The 17302-nt window shown below is 39.3% G+C and overlaps 1 protein-coding gene across 3 annotated transcripts in view; it reads right to left on the bottom strand.

The window, feature by feature from the left end:
• The window catches only part of CNTNAP4 (contactin associated protein family member 4), a 252819-nt gene that overhangs the window by 215891 nt on the left and 19626 nt on the right, over positions 1-17302 (bottom strand). The window lies entirely within an intron of this gene.

The following is a 17302-nucleotide window of genomic DNA, read 5'->3' as shown; positions in this document are numbered from 1 at the left end:
GACTACGATGAGATGCTATTTTACAGATAGTATATTCGCAAGATTTTAGAATTCTGACACTACCAAATCATCCAGAGACTGTGGGCCAAGAGAAGTTCCAACAGGTGGGAGTGTAAATCTGAGCACCTATTTTAAAAACATAATTTGTCACTAGCTCTTGCATTTGAACTTTTCTGTACCCCGATGTTCCTCCAATTCCATTGACATGGATGTCCTCCTGGGGAGAACGTCCCCATGACGAAACACTGGTCTCAAGGAGTTTGCCTTCCTACCCAACGATGTAATACAAATACCAGCATCTTCTCTGTCCATTGAAAAGAGAAAAGTTGCGAATCACTGACCTAGAGAAACTCGTGCATTCGTACTCCAGGAGATGTGCAATTTCCGGCAACATTGCTCATAATAGGAAAAAATCGTTGACAACCCAAACATCCAATGACCACAGAACAGATCAATAAATCACAGTACTCTTCACAATGGAAACACATATAGCAGTACAAAGGAACTACATCAATGCACACCGAAGATAATGGTTGGATCTTAGAAACAAAACAGGTCTTGGGGCGCCTGGGTGGCGCAGTCGGTTAAGCGTCCGACTTCAGCCAGGTCACGATCTCGCGGTCCGTGAGTTCGAGCCCCGCGTCAGGCTCTGGGCTGATGGCTCAGAGCCTGGAGCCTGTTTCCGATTCTGTGTCTCCCTCTCTCTCTGCCCCTCCCCCGTTCATGCTCTGTCTCTCTCTGTCCCAAAAATAAATAAACGTTGAAAAAAAAATTAAAAAAAAGAAACAAAACAGGTCTGATAGTTTTGAGAATCTTAAAACTAAGCAAAGCTAAGTAATACGTTGTTTAAGAATATATATAATTTTAAAAAAACAAAGAAATGAAAAACATAAAACTCAGGACAATGGTTACTTCCAGAGGAAGGCGATGTGTATGTGTGTATACATACATGCATGTATATATCAATACACATGCACATACGGATATATACAAAGTATATACCTATCATCTATCTTGTTAATGTGTATCACATATAAAATTAAAACTAAGGCATGAAGAGAGAGGGAAAGTATAAGAATAATCTCATGGAAACTGAGGGCTCATGGGGGGTGGGGGAGAGGGGAAAGTGGGTGATGGGCATTGAGGAGGGCACCTGTTGGGATGAGCACTGGGTGTTGTATGGAAACCAATCTGACAATAAATTATATATGAAAAAAAAGAATAATCTCATGGAGACCATGTTGTAATATATGTTTTATTTTATTCAGGTAATTCTTCATTCCATGCAACCTTTACATATTTGTCTTTTATTTTATACAATTATCAAGTTGTTGTCAGTTTTTACTTTAATCAGAAAAAATATTTGTCTCATATTTAGGATTTAACACAACTGGTAATTAAAAATCAGGCAGGGTTATTGTCCCAATTATTTACCAATAATTTAATTTAAATTAAATTAAGCTAGGGATTATCTAAATTCATCTGAAATTTTATAAAGCTTATTCTGCCTGAACAGTTTAAAAAAAAAACAGTCGTTGGTAGTTTCATTGCTAAAGCATTCAAACTACAATATTTTTCTGCGGTCCTATTTGAAATGTGTTTTTTCTTTAAAGCCAAATGTCTCAAATATAAGAGATAAGTAAAAATTTGCCAACTTAACATTGGCATGCCTTTCAGAAGAATTTGCCTGAGATGGCATTTTACTTTTTAAGACTGTCTCATTTTCATTTAAAGCACACTTTTTCTTCCTGCACACCTGAAATTCTTTAGCTGACTCTTAAGACAGACTTGATAACTGGCCCACAGTTCCTGCATGTCTATTGATTGGCTTAAGTACTGACACTGTCGATCTGGTGGTAATTCAAGTATTAAGGAGTGTAGACATAAAGAGACACACAATCCACAGAGTGATGAAGGAAGTTCTGATTGTGCCCAACCAGGAGTAACTACCAAACGGCTTTCGTACACTGTGCAAAAGACAACGTGTGCATCTGCGCATACAAATGAGTGTGTTATCTCTACAGGGGGTGCACGTGTGGGTGTGTGTTTACCAGAAGGACAGTCACTTTTGAAGCATTATCAGTATTCAGGTGTACGTGTGACCCAAAAAAGCGTGTTTAACTGCAATTTTCAATCAATTATGCAGATTCAAATCGATGTTTCAGATGTGAAATGCCTCTCCAGTGCAATCACTCTTGAGGGCATATATTTACTGCTCATTTGTTTTTGCCATTATAAACTGAGAATCAATACTGTTCTATTTTTAGCCTAAAATGGGATTAAAATAAGAGAAGGTGCGTTTATTTCATTTATGGGGGAAAGAATATGGGGTATGGAAAATGGATCAGGGAGGCTTCTGGTGTTTGGTAAACTTCCAGTTGTTGGCCTGAGTGGTGATTACATGGTGTTATTATGTTTTGCAATGAGCATACACATATCCCCATGATCTATGGTATGTTTATCTGGCAATAAAATCTTCTAAAGTTATTCTTATATACAACTAATAATAAGGGGTACCTGGGTGGCTTGGTCGGTGAGGCATCCGACTCTTGATTTCAGCTCAGGTCATGGATCTCTCAGTTTGTCAGATGGAGCCCTACATCAGGCTCTGCACTGACAGCACAAAGCCTGCTTGGGATTCTCTCTCTCTCTCTCTCTCTCTCTCTCTCTCTCTCTCTCTCTCTGTCCTCTCCTGATCATGTGCTTGCTTTCTCTCCTTCTCTCAAAATAAATTAATAAACATTTTTTTAAAAAACTAATAATAACAGGGGCGCCTGGGTGGCTCAGTCGGTTGACTGTCCGACTTTGGCACAGGTCATGATCTCACAGTCTGTGAGTTGGAGCCCCGCGTCGGGCTCTGTGCCGACAGAGCCTGAAGCCTACTTCAGATTCTATGTCTCCCCCTCTCTCTACCCCTCCCCTGCTCATGCTCTGTGTCTCTCTGTCTCTCAATAGTAAAAAAATGTTAAAAAATTTAAAAAAACTAATAATAACCAACACATGTTCAGTGAGCACGCTGTACTAAGAACTTACCCATCTTACACATAGTTATTAATCTTTACTACTCTTCTTTAAGATACCAATATTACTGTTATTTTACAAATGAGGTAATTGAAATACAGACTTTGGTTAATTTGCTTGCCTCACTGTAGCGGAACCATGGTATTTAAAAAAGTGAGATGGGGTCTAGAATCCAGTGTGTAAGAACACTATAACTACAACTATTATTTCTTTAGGTTGGGAGTATAGGAATTTCACCAGATACCATAACGACATAAATAACATCTCTCTCAAGAAGTTGTACACTTCAATTCCAGATGTGCCAAGCAACTTATTACCAAAAAACCATAAAGTAATAAACAAACAACAAAACTATTGATCTTTAATAGTCCTGAACCACAGGAGCAAGGACTCAGACAGCAGTAAGGAGTCTGGAGTAAAAGGAATATTTCCCTCAAGACACTAATAAAATGGAATTCTAGATTAAGTATCAGTCTCCTGTGAATTTAATTCCAGAAAACAAGTTTTCTCTGACTGTACCAGTAATTGCAGCAAAATGCAGGCCCTGGACATAGCTGAGAACCACAACAGGAGGTGAGTTAGACGCCCCAGGGGAACTCAGCAACATCTGGAGACACTTTGAGCATCACAACTTGGGCATATTCTAGAATCTAGTGGGTTGAGACCAGGGATGCTGCTTAAACATCCTATGGTGTACAGGCAGCCCTCACGACAAAGAATTATCCAGTCCCAAATGTCAATAGTGCAGTGGTTGAGAAACCCTATCCTAGACTCCAGTAAAAGAAACTGGGTGAACTCGTCTTCTCTGGACGAATCTCTCATCTAGCACTCCCGGTTTCCTCAAATTCTCATGATTATTAGCTCTAATTCACAGCTTCTCAGAGTGCATATGAACATTGTTCAGAGTGCATAAATATATGTCATAAATGAAATAATATATTGAAATAATATATATTTATTATATACTGAAATAATCTGAAATAGTATACTATTTCAAATCTGAAATAATATACTATTTCAGTTCAAAACATAATAGTATTATTTTTAAATAAAATACGATATCACATCATTACCATCCTGGTTCCTTCACTAGGGACATACATATGTGTCAGAGACCATGAATCTGGAGTTCTCTCTTGTCCATCAAGAGAGCAGATGCAGAATTGAAAGCAAGAGGGGTTAATGTCTGGGAGGAGACAAGAGCCCCAAGCAGGGGTTTCCTCTCGGTATTTACTGAGCTCTCAAGATCTTACACCCATGGTGAAAGTGGAGAAAACAATCAGACAGTAATGATTAACTTGTGTGTGTAAGAAGCAAAGGGTCTGGGGGGGCACGTGGAGTTTGTGATCAAAGTATACTGGCACCAGATGGATGTAACAAGTGATATAACAAGTTACTTGTGATCCTATTATAATATCTCTCTCACTAACCCTGGGCCCTTTCTCCCTATGGTGGCGGCTTTCTGCCCTAAGCTTTAACCCATTTATGTAAGTATAAGGAATTCTTGAACTTATTTCCCACATATATGTACATATATTATTATACACATAATAGTATACATGTATTATAGTATACACATATATGTATGTATAAATTTGTATAGTTGGATATGTACAAATGTGTATTTATGTATGTGTAATATGCATAAATATGTTAATACATGATTATAATACATATATATGTACATACATAAGTATGTACATATACATTTATTAAAATGTATACATGTACATGTGTATAAAAGCTGTATAAATGCTAAGATAGCCATCAAGTTCTAAGTGATGGCATATACTCACTGTATGGTATCCATATATAACTATGTATCCATATATTTTTGTATGTATACATATTATATACACAAATGTTATTAATAAAAATATATAATCATATGTATTATGCATATATGTATTATATATACATATTAACAAATATGTATTCATACATACTTCATACATACTTGAAATATACATCTACATTACATAGTTTATATATATGTATGTATAAGTGTATACATATGTGCATTTATATGTGTAAATAATATATTTACATGCTATATATGCATTAGCACACATGTAGTTACATGTCTAAATATGCTACATAATATGTACATATTATGCATTATATAATAGTATAAACATATACATACATTTACATACAACACCTGTATTAAATATACCATGTACATATTTACATATGTAAATATATAGTGTTCAAGTGTGGTGCCTTTGAACACCCACCCCTGCAAGTCTCCAGGGGACTGCCCTCCACAGAAGCTGCCAAGCAGGGAGAGGACGACGAGGCCCCCTTCCTCCTGCTGTGAGCAGATGAGCTACTGGGCCTGGGGCCCTGACCTCACCCCACTTCTCTTCCAGAGCTGCGGCCCACTCTCCTCTGCTTCCTGCACATTGCTGGCACATGTGTGCCCCTCGCCCCCCTTCTGTCCAGCACTTGCTCTGCATTGGCGTGGAAGCCCTAACTCCCAGCTCCCCTCGGGCTGTCTTTTGACACTGAGAAGGAAGGTTTCTAAATTGCAGGAGCAGGATGGAACTTCTTCCATGCCCTCCCCAACTTTTTGGACAGGAGGCCCTGGGAGACTGAGGCCTTCCAGGCCCAAGTGCTGCTTTTTGTACCCCCCACCTCGCGCACATGGGTTGGACTCAGCTGTCTAACTCCCATCCCAGCAAGACAGCTCTGACCTGTGTCCTGCCATCCCCCGAGAGCTAGGGGGAGGGACAGGGGTCAACTCAGCTTCCACCCAGGCTTTGGGCTGCCGCAGAGCATGCAGGGACTCAGCTCCCACCCCCCACCTCACCCCTCATCGAGCTTGGCAATGGAGAGGCAGCCAAGGGGAGCTGCCCTGACCCCCGGAACCAGGTGAGGACCCACGGCACAGCCTGATCTCTTTATGACGGTTAGGGGAGGGGAGCACATCTAGGTCAAAGTGGCACAGGTGCTCATTAAGACTCCAGTCACTAATGACATTTAAAAATTCAATCATTATGGGGGAAGGCTTGTACTATTCAGCACGGTGAATAGGGCATGTTTGGTTAATTAGTGTCTTTTTCTATTAGAGGAAGAAATGGACATCTCTCTTACTTCTCTCTGTTTTTCCAAAATTATATTATTTTTTGTTCAACCTTTTTCATAGTCATATTAGAATTTCCACGTTAGCCTTGATACAGTTAGAAATGTGAAATCAGTTTTTAATGTTTTTGTAAAAAAAAAATTCTATACACTGATTACATGTAGAAGACAGTTTTAGTGAATCGTTAGAATGTCCATAGTAACCTAATTTATATTGAGACATTTTCTCACACACTCATATGCATGCGCGCGCATGCACACACACACACACACACACACACACACACACACACACAAATCTACAGCTTTCAGGTCAACATCTCAGAAAAATCACCATTTCTTCTTCACACGAGAGAAAAACTTACAATTGTCATTAAAAAGACAATGATAAATTAGATCTCTGGCAAACTGTGTATATAAAAAACTCAAGAGCCTGTTACAAATAAAGATGCAAGCTATAGTGAAAGTATTTTAATACAGCTCGATCGAAAGTAATTTAATTTTATTTTATAAAGGGCTTTAATGCATAATTCTCATAAGTAAGTAAAAGCTGTTCAGTTTTTAATAAAAGTAATTCAATTTTCTTAATCTCTGTGTAATACTACCTGTACTAAGATAATAGGTATATATTATTAGCTGCTTATGTTCTCAGTGCTTCACATGTATTAACTCATTTGATCCTGACAAATACCCTATATTATTTGATAGTATTAACTCCATTGGACACTTGAAGAGAAAGGTACACCATGGTTAAATAATTTACCCAACAACATAGAACTCCTATTCCGAGCAAGTACACTGTTGAAACAAACACTGGTAATCTAAAATATACTTGACAAAAAAAATAGAGCTAATTTTCAGTAGCATCCAGCTTAGCTGCCTTCTCTATTATTTGGAAAACCTGCCAAAATTACTTGCATGCCTGCTAATGGATCATGTTTCCCAGACGAATATTCATTGGAGAGGACAGGATAGGATAGATAGAAAACATACTTAAAATATTTAAAAATTCCCATACAACTAGAGGCAGAGGTGGGACCCGTGACAGGGAGCTTTGGAAACATTAGAATCTGAGTCTTTTCAGAAAGACCTATTCCAAATATGCCACTGACAGAATCAGGATTAAGGAATGACCTTCCCTTCAAGAAATATATTTCCTGGAACAGAATGTTTTACTCCAATCTGTATTATTGAAATTGTCATTCAGTTGAAAGTAGAAATCAACTAATTTAAGAAAGTGTGGAATTATGCTAACATATATCAAAAATATTGTATACAAGCCAAGATCTTATCTGAAAAATTAGACAATATTGTCTGAGTCAACCAAAAGCCCAGTCTGAGTTCTACAAATGGTCCAGGCCTAGTTTCAAGGTTCCAGGAGTAGTCCCATCTCCCTACCCTGGAGAGACACAGGATCCAGTTCTTCAGGCACCTCTGACTCTTGTCCAGTGAGAAATTGGATATACAAATGGGCAATGGCCAGATTACATACAAAAATAGAACCGTGACCCATAACCTACAGTAACCAGCCCAAGAAGCCAACCTACTATCTACAGTAATAAGCCCAAAAAAGCCAAACACTAACCCCTGTAGCAACTGGCCCTAAACAGTCAGGACTTGTCTAATAACTTACAACCTCCCTAATTTTTGCCTCTGCTTCCAACTTAGCACTGGATAAATGTATTTAGTAGAGATTTCTAAATCTCTACCACATACAGAAGAAACCAAATACACACATCTAATCAATCACATAGGATGCCCTCCTTCTACTTAGCCTGCTTTCAGCTTCCTCTTAGCAGCAGCCTCCAATGCAGGTATACCTGAAGCCTCCCCTTTCTTTTCCACTATAAAGCTTCCCCCCCCCACCCAGCCCCCCCTTGAGTCTCTGCCTCAAGATGATGGTGGCTGGCTCCCTGGCTATAGGGAACTCTGGCTAACTAGCCTTTGCTTGTTCTCAAAGTCTCCTTTATTTCCATGATAATGAGTTCTTCCCAACTCTGCAAGCTCACCCCCTTATTGTAACCATCCCAGGCATTCACTCACACATCAAAGAAAAGTCACAGAAGTCCATCCTAAGGATTTACAGAAGACCCGGGAATGTATGAAAAGCATCATCAACTTCCTGATAAAAAATATATGGATCAGCACCAGGCTGTCTCTTCTGTGGAACATGCACCTTCAGTAATTCAACCTAGCTGCATAGTAGAATCACAAGGGGGAGATTTAAAACTTGCCTGTGGCTGTGCCCCATTCCAGGTCATTCGGACTTACTTTGTCTGGGGTGTAGTTTAGCCGGGACACCGTGATAGTTTGGAGACCGGTAAAAGAGACTTGCAAATTAATTCCTATCTAATGGAGAATTTTGTTCCTTTCAAAGGCACTTTATGCTTTTCCTACTGCTTTATGAGGCTGTTTAAGGACTGAAAAATGGTTATGGTGTTACACCCCACCCCATTTTCCCTACATAGCTAAGTCAACTGACAGTGTGTGGAGGCAAATACTCCACAGTCACATTCTGGAGAGAAAAAAAAAAAAAAGAAAAAGAATAAGTTTTAAGGATAGTGATACAACCGGGCTAAAATAAAACATAATTTTTCAAAAGAGCAGGTACCAAAATACAGGCCAATCCTGATTTTTCTCTCTCATCATCATCCAAATAACATTTCAACTCAATTAAATACCACTGAGTATATGCTACTATTAAATTCTTTTAGTCTCTTTGAGTATTAAATTTGACCTCAGCATAAAAATTACCATTCACTTGAGGATACTAGCTTTAGATATATTAAATAAGACAAACATGAGCTTCTAACTTTGTCAGTGGCTTAAATCTAAAAATAACATATTGCTGCAATTTAAAACAAGCAAGCACGTATTGGCATTTTTTTCTAGAATGGAGTCAGACTCATGGGGGATTTTCTAGTTGTCAAGAATTCATTATTACAGCAGTCTCTCAGTTTCTAGGCATTTTCTCCTATATAAGCCATGGGTGAATTATATACATAATTGTTAATACTCCGTGATGTTAATGGGATAAGCTTTCACTTGGAGGCAAACACTGGCTTAGTGCCCCAAGTTAGATCCTTGGTTTGAATCGCTTTCCCAATTAATCTCCACAATTAATGGATTAATGGGAAGGCAGTTAACTTTTAATGACAGCACAGCCAGAGGCTGATTGATTTTAGAGGCTTAATAGCAACTATTTAAAGTCCAGATTTTAGGACAAGGAAACCTACAAATCCAAAAAACAAAACCAACCAAAGGTGAAAGGGTAGAACAAATAACAAAAAGCAAAGAGAGTATGAGGGTTCCAAGAATCTGCACACATCACAGACTCTTTCCGACAAAATGGGCACATGTGACACCCACATGAATAGACTGAAGGCTTGTTCACGTATCTCTAACCAGTTCCTTTTATGACCGAATCTAAATTTCAGAACTGACTTTTGATTTCAAAAGAACTTAAAGAGAGAAACTTTACATGAGTATAAAACCCAAAATAATTCCAATAGATTGAAGAATGTAACATGTTTAAAACAGTGATAGAGTCCTTTCACAAAATTAGGATTTGTGTGGAGTTGGCACGGGGAGGGGTTCAGAACATTAACAGGGGTGTAACTTGGATAAGATATAAAGCACGCTTCAAAATAATAAAGCTGATGCCCAGTCTAAAGCAAACTCACATGTAAGGTTAAAAACTGGTAGTTGAAAAAAATGATAATAAATGCAAATAAAAATGATGTTCAGCAAACATGGGGTCTATGCCTTTCACAATCTAAACACAAAACAGTCAAGCAAGAAAAAGGAGGAAAGACAGAGAAAATATCACGTATACATGAATCCAATGAGGTTCTGTCCACAGTTGCCCAGACACAGATCCTGGAACATTTACAGTTTAAGCTCCTACATAGGAGTTTATATGACCCCTCCATTAGCTGCAAACGACATCGATTAAATTGACTTCATATCTATGATAGAACAGCTAAAGTCAAATGGTAATCAAGACACGGCTTTAAAACAGAATAGGTTTAAATGTATATTATAAACAATTTTTCATCTCTTTTTTCTTCTTTTTTAATAGGCTCGTGTAAAAACTCTTGAGTGAACTATTACAGATAATTGTTTGTTTTTCACAGCCCAGGAATAGAGGCAGAGGAAGTAAATGGCTGCTGTAGTAGTTTGTTATTTATTGCTGATGTAACAAATGACTGCAAACTTGGTGTCTTAATTATCTTACAGTTCTGACGTCAGAAGTCCAAAATTAGCTTCATGGGCTAAAATAAGGTTTCAGCAGGGCAACGTTCCTTTTGGAGGCTCTGGGGGAGAATCTGTTCGCATCCCTTTTCCAACCTCTGCAAGGACCACTGCCTTACTCAGGGTCTCTGATCACACCTCTCCCCTGACTCCCCTCCTGCCCATTTTCACTAATGAGAATTCTGACGTTGAGCCCGCCTAGATAATCCAGGATAATCTCCCCATCTCAAGAGCCTTAATCTAATAATACCTACAAGGTCCTTTTTGCCTTATAAGGTCAAGTCAAAGATCCCAGGGATTAAGATGTGGACATCCTTGGATGGCCATTACTCTGCCTACCACAGTTACCAACTTGTAGGTGTAGAACCAAGAAAGGAATTTTTTTTTGCATATTCTGTGGCTCAAATTATTGCCCACTGATTGTTAAAGAGCACTTCTGAGTCTGATGTGGGGACACACATATATTGCTTTAAAGAGGAGACCTCCTGTTTTTGGTAAGCCGTTAAAGTTAATGGAATCCACACATAGGATTATAATTTGAGACAGACAAGACTGGTTCATTCCCAGAACCATTTAGGAGATTACCCCAAGCCTCTCCTCAATACACAAAACTGGGACATTTTGAGCACCTGCTTCCTCTCCAAGTCACAGCCATACTCCCCCTTCTCCACTGATATTCCCCCTGAGAGCCACCACCTCTCACACCCTTCTGGAAGGTACCTCCTTAAGCTGAACAGGTACCTATTATGGCACCTGTTAGGTGGTCTGTGTCCCCACTTCCCGGGACGAAAGTGTCCGGAGGGTCAGCATCACGTGGTACCTGGTGCCTCACGCAGAAGCCAGTCTATGGTGGAGCGCACTGATTTCAAATACAGCTTCGGAGCCATCCTCCCTGGGCTCAAGTCCTGCCTCTGCCAATTACTAACTGATCTTCCACACTTTATTAAAAGTGCCTTCCCCATCTCTAAATGGGGATCATGATGATACTAAGGTAAACAGGGCTTTCTGAGGATTAAATGAGTCAGCAGATAGAGGAGTACTGGCACCTGTGTATAGTAAGTACTACGTAAGTGTCTGTGATTGCTGCCTTAAGTGTTTATTATTCTGAATTCAAAAACTTCAGGAGTTGGTAATGAATAAAATTTAGCTGGATATCTCTTACAAAATCTTATTATCAGAATTTTCCCTTGAGAAGGAGAAAGAAAGAGGGTAGCATTTAACATGCCTAACCACAATGCCATCTTCGCTCTAAAAAAAAATTGGTACAGAATTATTAACCCCAAAAAGGAAGTAGAATGTCCTTGTGATGCACTGTTTTCCTATTAAGAAACAATTTTTAATGTTCTAAAAGGCCGTATTTTTCTTTATGTCCCTCGAGCTTTAGATTTGTTTCATTTGCTCCAGAAAAACAGAATTTAAGGCAGCCTATGATGCAGAAATGGAGTGGCCACCATTCCCAAGGAAAATGGAAAAGAATTCAGGGAACACAGGCATCTCTTCATTAGGACACCTTTGATGATGTGGTTAGAATGTTCAGAGCATTCATGCTGTGCCCAGCTGTATCGCATGTGCATGAAGTCACAGCAATGATGACCTCCTAAGTATGTGCTATTTCCATTAACTGATATTTTCAACCTGAAATTGCCATGTTTTAGACTTGGATTCCTAGCGGGAAAATTGAGTAAGCCTCAATTCAGTTCCTATTCTAGTCATATTAGATGATATTTCGACATTTCTGAGCAAATACGCGATTTTATTACTAAATTATTTTGAGAGTTGTTATTTGTACCTCAAAATATCACACTTAAAGATGAAGGCTGAAATCCTTCACAGTGATGAGGAGTTTTTCTGCAGATAAATGCTTTTTAATAGGCAAGCCCATAAAGCAATTCTGATAAACAGCTATTTCTGACTGAGGGTGGGAAAGAGGGTACCAAGCCAACTAGAAACAATAAGCTTCCCTGAGTAATAACATAAAATTAGATGGAGGAAATTTCTGTTTCATTGGTTGAGATTATTGTGTTTGATTTCATAATCAAGCAACGGATAAGCTCCGCTGGCCTTGGGGTACACTTCCCTGGTTTTGGCAGCTTAATTAAAAGCTGGCTGAGCAGATGTGAGCTAGCTCAACAAGAGAACAGGCTGATGATACCTGGTCCGAGCTCTGGAACCTCTCTGTTTCCAGCAAGGCCACACCCCCCACCACAGAACCACCACTCTCTCAAGGACACCAAGATATTTCCAGTCCCTTATCTCCTTAAATACTAGTAGTGCCCTGGCACAGGCCCCTCCCCGCTGGAAAGATAGCCAAGTGTGTGAACCCCTCAGAAGGCAAAATTCTAAGGCAGCCCCTTATTATGGACATCTGGTATAACCTTCTCCCCTTGAGTGCAGGCAAAACCTGTGAATCCAATGCAGTATCATTCCCGTGATCACGTTACATTAAATGGCAAAGGGTATTTTGCAGATGTCGTTAATTAATTAAGATCCCTAATTTAGCTGACTTTTAGTGACTCGAAAGGGAGATTATCCTGAGTGGACACAACCTGATCAGGGGAGCCCTTGAAAAAGTACTGAAGGTCAAAGACACAAAGAAGTCAGAGAGACATGAGGCATGAGTGAAATTGCTCCCACCGCCCTTGAAGGAACAAACTGCCATATTGCGGAGAGAGCCATATGGTAAGCAATGGTGGGTGGCCCGTAAGAACTAAGAACGGACCCAGACTGACAGTAAGCAAGAAAATCAAGGGCCTCAACTGCATGGAACTAAACTCTGCTAAGAAATATGTGAACTTGAGAGGATGCCCAAGCTTTAGATGAGATTGTAGGATGCACCCTTAGCATTTCTAGGTCGTTCATCTTACCGTAACCCTTCCAACATCCCGATAACATTCCTTATACCAAATACTGGGAACTCATTTACTTCCAGGTCTTTCAATATATCTGAGTTCACATATTATTTACAAATACCATTATGTTAGCTGTAATCATTATCTTAGATGTACATACATCTCAAATTAGACCAGAAATTATTTAAAAATAGAAAACACATGTTTCCATTCCTTTACATATCCCGCCATCATCTGCTTTTGGCTTCAAAACATAATTCTTTAAAAAAATCTTTGAATAGTTGCCATTTGACTTTAGAACTTAGAATAATTCGCTTAAAATAATCCTCAGAACTTTGAATATGCTGATGGGATCATGGGATTGCCATGATATGTCATTTGTTTTTTGAAGACTACCATGCCTTAAAACTGATAATTCTTGTAGCACAAGACAAAACTCAACAGTGTCATTCAAAATTTTTCTTTTTAAATGCTAATTGCTTACATACTTCTACTCACACGTCTCTGGAATTAGAATAATGTATAGTTTTTACCTTGTTTTCAGGTATACAAGTTATCGCTTTCATGTTAGTTCCTACAAAATGCTGCCGAGTTGACCCAGTATTTGTTTACTTGTTCACATCCTCACCTCTCCAATATAAAAGACCTCTTCTCCTTGACCCATCACTCAGGTACTTCCCTGGCATATGCCATAGCATCTCATCTACTGCTTCTAATCTACTAAGCAGCTAAGGCATTAGTAGGATGAACTGATCCACACCAGTGTATCAATGACACTTTAACTGGAGCCTTCTAGAGAAATATGCTAAGAACAGTAATAGTTACATGTATTGCATGCTATGTCTCGGCCACATTAAATCCTTACAAGAACCCTGTGAGGAAAATATTATCTCCATTTTCTAGATGTGATTTGAAGGCCAAAGAATCTAAATTTCCTGCTAAAGGCTTTGGGCTTATTATTTCTTTCCATTCAACACCTTTACTTTGAGACAGAGATTGAGAGAAAGAGAGAGAGAGAGCATGCCAGCAGGGAATGGGCAGAGAGAGAGGGAGAGAGAGAATCCCAAGCAGGCTCTGCTTGTCAGTGCAAACCATGAGATCATGACCTGAGCCAAAATCAAGAGTCGGACGCTTAACCGACTGAGCCATTGAGGCACCCCTCAATGCCTTTACTTTGAATGACCACATCACGCTACCAACAGAGCTCTCCCACTACATTGCCTGAACTGTGAAAGAGTTCCTTGAGCAACTACACTGAATACGTTGTCCTAAGTGGACACGACCTGGGATAGGTGAGGTTCTTTATATAACAGACAATGGAACACAGCCTGTGCCGTGACATTTCTTTAAATGTACATCAGCGATACTCCAGATATCACCTGCAAAAAGTTGGCTTATTTGACTTTTTGAAGATAAAACACTGTAATAAATGAAATTAAAAATCTCTACCAGGTTTTTGTTCCACTACTTTGCTTGGTTAAAGAGATCCCAAGGGTCTGCGTATCAAAAAACCTACAAAAGTGTGGTTCTCCTGGAGATGGCTTGCATCCCAGTTGGCCAGTATCCCTGTGGGCAGTTGAGCCCTTGGAGAGCTTTATATGGCTGCAGCCACCATCGCTTCCAGGATGTGGTCACTCCACTCACTGGCTTTCTGCCTGAATTTCACAATCTAATGAATTTCTCCACTTGGAGATTCTGAGAAGTAAGGGAGATGATTCATTTTCAGAAATACCAAATAAAAGCTGTGCTGTCTAGTTAACAGTAGGTTTACAACCTAAAACGGAGTCCCCCCACCCCCCACAATGGAGTCCCAAACTCTTGGACACTTCACTTCCTGATTCTTCTTCCCCTCTCCATTTCATGGACTTATTTTTGCGGGCTATGCAATGAGCAAGCGCCAAAATACAAACGAGGGACTGCAGGTCTCTGTGTCACCTCAGGAAATGTACATTTGTTCCAATCAGACTACTTTTTGCCTTACATGGGTATAGGCGATGTGTGGGTAAGGCTGTAACTCAGCCAATGAGGAATCGGGAGGGACGTGCATGCTAGGAGATAAACTGTCTGCTGTAACTGCCCCCGAGTGTGCCTGTCCATCAGACACCCGCTTTTGCAAGAACATTGATTAAAGCCTTGCTTCGCTGTGCTCCAAATCTCCGTGTTCCTCCTTTGAATGGGTCAGTGAGAGATTGAAAGTTGAGGCTAGCATCGAGGCTCTTGCTGTTTCTAGCACTGCCCCTCCTCCCACACATGAATGGGGTAACCTAAATAACCTAATTGCCCTCTACAAAACCCAGAACGTTCATTCTAAACTTATCTTCAATTCTACTTCCCCCCATCCCATCAACCCTTCATATGAATGCTCCGAGACCATTATATTTTGATTAAATGAGCAGTTCCTTTCAGGGTCACTGCTCTGTGCTGCTCCAAGACCATCAGCTTGTAATCTCCTCCAGGAGCCATTGAGCCTCACGCTCAAATGTCCTCCTTGTCCTCATGGCACCTCATGTAAGCCTCTTGCACAGTAATTAATACATTGAAATTCTATGTTCACATGTTTCTTGTCCCGATCTAACTGTTCAACCCCAAGGTGCAGTTGGAAAGGCCCCATGCTTCTGGCTGTGGGAGTAAAATGAAAAAGGTAGATGCAAGGACACTGAAAGATGAAGAACCACTAATTTGTAACCACTCAAATAGAGGGGGGAAGGTAGCAGAGAAAAGCGTCTCGTAGGTTTTCTGATTGTGGATTATCAGAAAAAGATGAGGCATCTGATACAAAGATGAGGGGACAGAACAGCAGACATGATTTCTGGCTTCTAGGTTAGTATCTGATTTATCAGGCCTTGTAGTGTAAATAATACTTTTAAAGAAATATTTAAAGCAGACATTTTTGTGTCTTGCAAATGCCAAACAAAATCATAAAGGGCAAGTTGTTTGGAGTGCTTGGGTAAAGTGGCCTGAAAACAGCATGCTGGAGGATTTACATATAACCGTTAACTGAGTGAAAGCTTATCTAATGATGGATCAATCAATGGATTGATCCTAAATTTGGGGGCTTCCTTTTGTTTAGCAAAGGCTGACAAATTTAAGAGATGACAACCAACTATTTTATAGCCTAAAAATACACATTTCAATTAAGTTGAGGGAAGTTTAAGTGATGGACCGGAATCAGGATCTTCCTATAAGCTTCCTAGCTCATTCTTTGGTACTAAGGATTTAATTTCCATTGTTAACTAACTCATAATATGCACATCTGGAAGAACAGGTCCTTTTTTATTTTTTAGAGCTACAACATAATAAATCATATATAGTATTGTGGTTGAATAAATATAAATAATCATCTTTTATTATAGTCCATTCAATAACTCAAGTTGTTTGCAATGTAGATCATTTATATTGGTAGGGCACACTCCTACCTATTAGAATTTTGTAGATATATTTTCTGCTTTCAAGCAAAATTTAAATAACAGTGTATTACAAATGGTGAAATCTGAATGACCAAGAATTGTTAGATAAACAGGATCATCAGTTGAAACAGGTTTCCAAAGACCAGTTGCTGGTTTTGTTGGACTTGAAATTTGGATGTTCAAATATTAAAACACTTTTCAAAAGAGAAGTTTCCTTCTTATTCTTAGTAAATCCTGTGTGTTCACTTATACATTAGTAAAGGTTATTTCTTTACAACTTTTCTGAGTAAAAACCTTCTGGGTTTTTCTTCATAGCTGGACAGGTAGAGGGACATAGTTTAAAAATGTAATAGCTGACATTGGAGGGAAACTCAAAGCTTCTAATGCTTCCTGTCATATTTTTAAATCTCACAAGACTGCATAACACCACAGAACATACTGGAGAACTAGACGGACGGTTATTTCGGCTACTCTCAATGTTTGGGATATCGAATACAGTCAATAATTCAACAGAATTCACCTTTGGCCTCTGAATCCTTAGATATAGCAAAAGAAGTGGGTTCAAAATGATGTGGCATATCCAAAATTGGTACCATTAACATTTAATGAACTGCATCATTTCTTTTCTTCTTCTTCTTCTTCTCTCTCTCCCCTCTCTTCTATTCTGAGAACAGAGTCTATCCATCT

Source organism: Felis catus, chromosome E2 (genome assembly GCF_018350175.1).
Source record: "Felis catus isolate Fca126 chromosome E2, F.catus_Fca126_mat1.0, whole genome shotgun sequence".
NCBI lineage: Eukaryota > Metazoa > Chordata > Mammalia > Carnivora > Felidae > Felis > Felis catus.
This window is presented reverse-complemented; position numbering and strand designations above follow the sequence as displayed.